Genomic DNA, 9,149 nt, shown 5'->3' with positions numbered 1-9,149 from the left:
GGTAAGGCTTAAAATACTCATGCGCCTACACGCACACATTTCATACAAATTTTGAATGCGTAGATAAATTCATATTCTATTTTAAAGCGCTGCCGCATCCTTGAAAACAAACAAGTAACTATCAATTTGCTGCGACCACGAAGTTCGATATACATTTACTTTAAATTGGCGGTCGTTTAAATATACCGGCGCCACTAATTTTCCATCAACGTTCGCAGATTACCTATTTAGCAGGTCAATTGTTCTGTTTTTTATTTATTTACCCTGCAAACCACCGCTGGGGTGTGTGACAGGGGGTGAATACACACTAGAACAATTTTACATGAACATGACCTTGCCGCGGTCGAACAATGTCATTATGATCCCCTATCGTTCGTGGGAAAAATGAAATCTTAAATCTATCTGTCCTACATGCAATCTCCATAATTTAATTAGCATGATATCTCCTACCGTAGTACGATGGGGGGCAATATTATAATTTCAACTTCACTGCTAAAGAGACCTCCTTCCAATTTATGCAAGAGCTTCAATCTGTAATTTAACCTTCGCTCCGTTAGTGATTCCCAGCCATTACTCTCATATTTTGGATACGCTACTAAGTTTATCATGACAACGTTTTACAAATCTAGCTCCTTAACGCTGCACGCGATCCAATTCGGCAATAATCCAACTTCGTGGGGATCCCACATACTGGCAGCATATTCTAAATGAGGCCTAACCAGCCAAAGATAACATTTCTCTTTGACCTTTTCATCATATTTACCAAGTACTTTTCAAATAAATCCTAGTTTTTGTTAGCTTGTCCACATATTCCACGCATGGGTTTCACCCAGGAGAGATCGTGAGTGAGGGTGACGCCTAGGTATTTAATTGAGTCTACACATACCATTTCGGTGCTCCCAGTGTAGTAGGCATTTGGGTGGGAATTGCTCCTTTTCCAAAAATGTATGACTATGCACTTTTTTAAGTTTAATTCTAATTGCCAAGTCGCACCAGCGTTGTTTAACATTAAGGTAATCTGATAAAGCTGGTCTGTCCTCTGGATCACGGATATCCCGGTAAACCACCCATCAGCGGCAAAGACACGTACTTGTATCTTACTAGTGACTGCGGGGTGAACGTCGTTAACGTAGAGTAGGAATAAGAGAGAGGTCCGATGACACTTCCCTGGGGTACACCTGAAGTAACTTCTACTGCACTTGAGCTAACTCCATCTATCACCACTCTTTGTACCCGACCATTCAAAATGCTTTTGATCCAACCCCGGATATTTTTATCGATGCCATGTGCTTTTAGCTTTGCGAGTAGTTCACTATGAGGTTCTTGGTCGAAGGCTTTCTTAAAATCTAGGAAACACCGCGTTCAATGGAACATTATTGCTCTCTCCCGAAATAAAAATTCATGAAAAAGAAGCGCAAGTTGTGTCTCGCAGGATCTACCCTTTTGGAAACCGTGCCGCTTTTTCATTAATATCACTCCTGATTGCCGAGGTCTCTCACGATCGAACTAGCAACTATATGTCCCATAACCTTGCACGAAATGGATGTGAGGGAAATAGGTCTGTAATTACTCAATTCCTCCTTTCCTTTGTTTTTAAATATTGGTGTTATCTTAGCCGTTTTCCTATCTCTGGGAACCTTGTGATCTACCACAGACTTCTCAAATATTATTTTCAGATACGGCGCTATTTCCGAAGCTAGATCCTTAAATATATAACTACACTCCACATCAGAGTTTAAAAGAGCCTTTACTAAACATTCTTACTCAATGTCCCTGTCATGAAATCTCTCCTCCTTGTGAAAGCCTCTTCGCCTAGCGCAATTCTTCGTATATCCTCACCATTTTGAACATTTTGGTCAAAAATACTTCCGAGATACGTAAACTTTTCCATCTGATATGGTTTTTGCCGTCCTATTTTAATGTTTAGCTTAGTCTTTTTCTTTCTGGTAAAACGTGTACCATTTGTTTTATTTACATCTCTACTTATCCCTTACCTATCCCACTGAATTTCCAATTCACTCAGCCATGCTACCCCTTGATTGACTGACAAATTAGTGCTTGGTCACCAGCAAAACCTAACTGATTTTATGAATTCCCCGCCGACTTTCATTCCTACCTCCAGTTCTTCGTTGCATTTTGGCCGCTATATATATATATATATATATATATATATATATATATATATATATATATATATATATATATATATATATATATATATATATAGTACAATACACAGTAACACATAATATAGAAACACAAAAAAAGAGAACACTCACACGTATTTTCTTGATATTTCGACGGACACAATCCGTCTTCCTCTGAAGATATAGAAGTAATGACTGCTGGAATTGTTGAGGTGAGGGGTGCGAGAGAAAGGGAAGGGGGCCAGGGGAAGGGGAGAACGGGAGGCGAAGGAGGGGTGAAAGGAATGGTTGGGGAGAGGAAAGGGAGAGGGAAGGGGTGGAAGTAACAATTTTAGGCCACTCCCATCAGTGAACGACATTGAGGCCCGGATGCTGATAGGCCATACAGATGTAAATGAATGCCAATTCAAGGGTTTTTAATTCTATAGGGTTATCGGATGTGGGAAGGGACGCTAGGACGGAAACATTGTAACACTGGTTGAAGGGGGTATTATGATGGGAAGCATGTTTAGGGATGGGGAGACCCGCGGACGGGGAGGAGGGATTGCACGAGGCGCGGTGGTTATTAATCCTAATGTTAAGTGGTGTGGAACATTGGCCTATGTAAAAGGACGGGCAGAGTTTACAGGTAAGAAGATAAACAACATTCTTGGAAGTGCAAGAGGAATAGGGGAAGGGCGGGAGAGAGTTGAATGGTGGGATGGAGTGGGGTGGAGTGGTGAAAATAGGGCAGGTTTTGCATCTTGCTCGATGACATGGAGTGGGTATGGCTCTGGGGGTGTGAGGGGATTTTGAGAGTGGCCTGGTGGATTTGAGGATATCTGCTAGGTTGGCGGGACGTTTGAAGGTGACAGAGGGGCAATTGGGGAGAAGGTTGGAGGAAGTGTTGTGATTTTTGAGGATGGGGAATAGGTCTTTGAGGATGAATTTCAGAGACTGAATGCCTGGGAAGTAGGTAGTACAGATTGAGAGAGGCTGGGAGTCTGTGGTTGACGCAGGCTTGGGGGTGTAGGAATGTTTAAGTATTTTTTTATGGAGGAGAGAATCAGGGTATCCACGTTGGAGGAGGGAGTGGTGAAGGTTGTTAAGGTATTTGTTAAGGGATTCGGGATGGTTGCAAATGCGGTGACTGCGGATAGAAAGAGAGTATGGGAGGGAGCGCTTGGTATGGGAGGGATTACAACTGCTGTAATGAATGTATTGCTGCTTATTAGTAGGTTTGGTGTGAACAGAGGTAAGGAATTTTGTGTGAAAAGTGAAAGACAAAGATGAGGAATCATTGAGTTCGGAGATGAAGGAATTGAGGGAATCTATGCTGTGTGGCCATAGTAGAAAGATGTCGTCAATGTATCGGAGCCACAGGAGAGGTTGCAGAGGATAGTTGGAAAGGAAATTCTCTTCCAGGACACCGAGGTGGAGGTTTGCATATGAAGGGCTGAATCTGCTACCCATGGCGCAGCCCTTTATTTGGAGGTAATGGTTATTATTGAAAGAAAAGGAGTTGCGGGTGAGAATGAAATTGGAAAGATCAATGAGAAAATCGGTACTGGGGATTTGAGGGGTAGGGCGTTTGGAGAGGAAGTAACGTAGGGAAGAAAGGCCTTCTTATTGTCAGGGCAATTGCCCCCAGTTTAAACGCTGCTTCGGTGTGACAACGTCCACCCCTTCAGCGGCAGTGTGTGTGCAATTTGCACAAGGAAATCAGTGGCGAACGAATGTGTAAATGTCGAACGTGTACCTTTCCAGTGTTAGTGAAGGAGAAATTGAAAGAAAGACCACTAGTGGGTTGGCAATTGGCCTTAACTTAACGGAAGAACTATAATTACCTTAATTTTACGGGCCGAGACATTTTGCCCAAAAACTCGTCAACAGGACGGAAAAACATTTATTAATCTAAAAAACTTAAAATTAACATTTGATTCTGGTCTAATTATTATGTCTATATATAGATATATATATATATATATATATATATATATATATATATATATATATATATATATATATATATATTTTTCTCTTTTGTTATGCTTCTTTTGCTTTATTATATATATAGTACATTGCACAGTAACAAACAATATAGAAACACAAAAAAAGAACACTCACACGTTATTTCTTGATAATTTCGACGGAATTCTACTCCGTCTTTATCGGAAAATTGATAAGTAATGACTGCCGGAATAGTAGAGGTGATGGGTGCGAGAGAAAGGGAAGGGGGCCAGGGGAAGGGGAGAACGGGAGGCGGAGGAGGGGTGAGAGGAATGGTTGGGGAGAGGAAAGGGAGAGGAGAGGCTAGAGGGGAGCGGAGATAGGGAAGGAGGGAGAGGGAGGAGGTGGAACTGACACAAAATCGGAAAAGAAAACAATCTGCTCACCGCAATTATTGCAACATACGAGACCCAGGTTTCAACTTACAAAGCCGTGATCATGATCCTGCAAGTCGAAACAAAGGCCACGCACACCAAAACTCATGCGGAAAAACAAATTGTTCAACCCTCCGATATGCATCGCTTCCACAAAGTAACAATTTTAGGCCACTCCCATCGGTGAACGACATTGAGGCCCGGATGCTGATAGGCCATACATACTTATGTAAATGAATGCCATTTAAAGAGTTTGAAAGAAGTTCGGATCGGAAGATATAGAAGGAAACTTATATATCTTCCGATGAAGACGGAGCAGAATTCCGTCGAAATGATCAAGAAATAACGTGAGTGATCTTTTTATGTGTGTCTATATCGTTTGTTGCTGTCCAATTTATTATTCAACACTTCCGTGTTACGTCGGCGAAATCATATATATATATATATATAGTATATATATTTATATAGGGGTTGCCGGATAGCCCGGGGCGCTCTGATTGGTTGTTTCATGGCGGTAAGGTGGAAATATCGTTTTGCTCGTCAAAGTCAGAGTATAACCGTCCTCTTGGTTGAAATTATTTGTATTTTTCATTAAATCTACCGCTTCTAATATGAGTCTCGGGAAATAGCGTTTTTCCCTAGCCAGAACTTTAGTTTGGTCGAACTCAATTGTGTGTTCTGCTTCCGTGCACGCATGTTTGGCGATTGCCGAGAGTCAGAACTGTCTCTTATCCGTCCCTTGCCCTTTGGCGCTCCTTAATTCTCCATATAATGGAACTTCCTTCCTGTTTGGTGGATATAGGATCCTCCACATGTGCACTTGATCTCATATACTACTCCGTAAATGAGGTCCTTAGGCTTACTCGCTGAATTTCTCGGTGTGGAGAACCTCGTTACTACATCATACTTCCGCAGGAGCTTCCTCATCTTTTCAGTCGTTCCGGCGACGTACGGAATGCTAGCATTTGCATTCGGTTTTTCCTTTTCAGGCTTCTCCTCGCTCTGCGTCCTCCCAGGACTGAGGGCGAAACTGTTGTCCAACAAGCCGACCACCAATACGGCGCTAATTCCCGGAAGCAGCATGGAACCTTCATCAGACAGACGTCACGGAAGCCTAAAGATTAATTGTTGTACAAGTTGTTATGGGAGCCGACCGACAGCTAAGGTCGTTTACGCCATTAGAACTGGATGGGAAAGGATGAAGGGTGGAGAGAAACCCGGCGTCAGCATTAGTCCACTCTTGTCGAAAGGCCCTCAGTTTAACGTCCCATCCGACGGACGTCGTACTCACCCAAAGTGCTCTCCACAAAGCACATCAATTATGGATCGGGATTTCGCTGAAAAATATTTTAATATCTCCAGGATTTGAACCCGGGCCCTCTCGGGGAGAAGCCTGTACGTTAGCCACCGCACCAGCCCGATCCACAAGATTAATTTGTCCGCTTACTTAAAAAGAATGCAAAATCTCAAGGAGATCGCAATTGCACACGAAATAATGAAAGATATTTCACAATGTGTATAGAGGCACTACCAAAAATGTCTGAATCGTTCTAGTTTTTTGTAGAGTATTATGCTCTTAGCTAGATTATATCCTGGTTAGACACAGGTTTAGGAACAGTGTGATAAATTCCCACAGCTTCCCGGGGGCGGATGCGGACTCTGACCACAATTTAGTTGTTATGAAATGTAGCGTCCGTTTCAAAAAGATAAGGCAGGGGCGGCGAGTTAGAAAATGGAATGTAGAAGCATTAAATGGGTTGAAAAGAAAGGAATACAAACAGGCGGTAGAGAAAATCATGGAGGACGGTAAAGAGCTAAGTACTATTGAAGAAAAATGGGAATGTATCAAAAAAGGGTTGTCTAAAGCGGCAAAAGACACTATTGGAACCGTTAACGCTAAAAGGACTCGTAAACCATGGATCACGGATGAGATGATTACAAAAATGGATGAGCGGCGAAAATGGAAGAATATAAATACAGAATTAGGCAAAATGAAGTACAAAGAATTGAACAATACATTGAGGCGGGCAACAAATAAAGCAAAGGAAGCATGGTGGAAGACGCAGTGCGAGGATATGGAAAGTCTGCAGAGGAAGGGGGAAATCGGTGCGCTTTACAGCATAGTTAAATCTTTATCGGGAAGTAAGAAAGGGAGATCAACGATAGCAGTTAGAGATAAGGCCGGTAAGGTAATAGTTGACGCAGGAAAGATCCAAGAGAGATGGAAGGAATATGTAGAAGAACTGTATAGTAAAGAGCTTAGACCAACAAAGTTAGACATTGAAAAGGAACATGACGTAGAGGAAGATAGCTTAGGTCCAGGCATACTAGACAATGAGATAGAAAGGGCATTAAGGGAGATGAAACTAAATAAGGCCGTGGGGGTAGATAACATTCCCGTGGAACTTTTGAAATGCTTGGGAAAATGTGGGAGGAAGAGGCTATATGGGCTGATCCGTAGTATTTATGAGGAGGGAATCTGGCCGGAAGACTTTGTGAGATCAGTTTTAGTTCCTATTCCGAAAAAGGTAAAGGCCACGTCATGTGAGGACTATAGGACAATTAGTTTGATATCCCACGCAGCTAAGGTTGTTCTCAGGATCATAAACAAAAGGATAGAGAGTAGGGCAAATGATTACTTAGGGGATGATCAGTTTGGGTTTAGGAAGGGGAGAGGTACGCGTGATGCCATTGCAATAATGAGATTATTAATCGAGAGGAATATAGAACACAACCAGGAGGTATTTGCCTGTTTCGTAGATTTCGAAAAAGCGTTTGATAGAGTAAATTGGGAAAAACTAATGAGTATATTGCAGAAAATAGGAATAGATTGGAGGGAAAGGAGGCTAATCCGCAACCTGTACATGTCTCAGACTGCTCAGGTGAGGGTGGGAAACGGGGAGTCAGGATGGGCAGTGTTAGGAAGGGGTGTAAGGCAGGGTTGCCCATTATCACCGTTGCTGTTCAACCTGTACGCAGAAGAAATGATCAAAGAGGCATGGGAAGAACTCGAGGTAGGAATGAAAGTGGGCGGGGAATTCGTAAAATCAGTTAGGTTTGCTGATGACCAAGCTTTAGTTTGTCAGTCAGCCAAGGGGCTGCAAGCATTGCTTAGTGAATTGGAAATTCAGTGCGACAGGTATGGGATGAGAATCAATATTAATAAAACAAAGGTTATGCGATTTTCTAGAAAGAAAAAGGCCAAGCTTAACATTAAAATAGGAGGGCAAAAGCTAGAGCAGGTAGAACAGTTTACGTATCTCGGTAGTGTTTTGGACCAACACGGTCAAAGTATTAGGGACGTAAGGAGAAGAATTGCGCTAGGCAAAGAGGCTTTCACAAGGAGGAGGGAGTTGATGACAGGGACTTTGAGTAAGGATGTTAAGAAAAGACTCGTAAAAACTTTGATATGGAGCGTAGCTATGTACGGAGCGGAAACGTGGTCATTGAAGCAGGAGGATAGACGTAGGTTGGAGGCTTTTGAAATGTGGGTGTGGAGAAGAATGGAGAAGGTGAAATGGACAGAGAAGAAAACAAATGAGGAAGTACTTGGTATGGTGGGCGAAGAGAGGGGTTTGTTGGGAGCAATCCTATGGAGGCAGGAAAAGTGGATGAAGGGGGTGTTGACCGGCAGTGGGATGTTGAAGACTGTGATAGAGGGTAGAATGTTGGGCAAAAGAGGAAAGGGAAGGAACAGGATAGGGTTGTTGGACGGGATGAAGGGAGGAAGGAAGTACTCAGTGATGAAGAGGGACCTGATATAGAGTAGGATGATTGATTTTGTGTTTTGTTAGGAGTAATAAAATATTTGTTTGGTAGTTGTGTCCGTCCAAAAACCTACCTTAACCGGTAGATTACTTATAAAAAAAAAAAAAAATTATGCTCTTATTGATTTCCAGAGAGATGAAAAAATATGCCCGGATATCCTTCGATTCAGCAACCCGCATTTCGGGCATGCGTTCTTGTAGTATTTTTTTCCAGATGGCTTTGTTTTAAGAAACAGGCAACGGTTCCAGAAGAAAATACAATGATCGAGGCGCCACTGCACCAACCCAGAAAATCGATATGACTTGATTCTTTGAACTTCGTTTCTCCGACTATTATTCTCTGGTGGTATTTGAGGCAAGGCTTACAAATTTTATCGAAGAATTTAAACCTAACTTCACAGGTCTTCGGAGAAATCTGTAATTAATAAATGCATCACACTTTGTCCGCGAAGGTCGGTTTGATAGGAGATGTTAGAGTTCACTCAATACAAATTCCGACGGCGTGTGAAATTCACGCATCAGGGTTGGGGGGGTCAAAGGGGACCTCTCGCAAGGTCTTCGTCACGGCAGATTGGATCTCTTCCACGGACGAAAACCTGGTTCATTTCAGGGCTGCCTTAATCCGAGGGCACAGATATGCTGCTGCTGGGGTGACGCCAGGACAATAGGGGTGGTTGGGGCAGCGTTGGCACCTAGTGTCTGGCCAGGAACTGGCGGACTCGCAGCGTAGCGTTGTCGTGATGGAGAACCATCAAACTGGGTCGGAGTGTGCGTCTCAACGATTAAAAAGAAGAAGAAGGGTGAACACATTAGAGCAAGGCGGAAGTCCGTTCAAGTAGCATAGAGATGTCAATGGACCAGGTGGGAAGCGC

This window comes from Hetaerina americana, unplaced genomic scaffold, assembly GCF_022747635.1.
Source record: "Hetaerina americana unplaced genomic scaffold, ioHetAmer1.1.p SCAF_55, whole genome shotgun sequence".
Classification (NCBI taxonomy): domain Eukaryota; kingdom Metazoa; phylum Arthropoda; class Insecta; order Odonata; family Calopterygidae; genus Hetaerina; species Hetaerina americana.
This window is presented reverse-complemented; position numbering follows the sequence as displayed.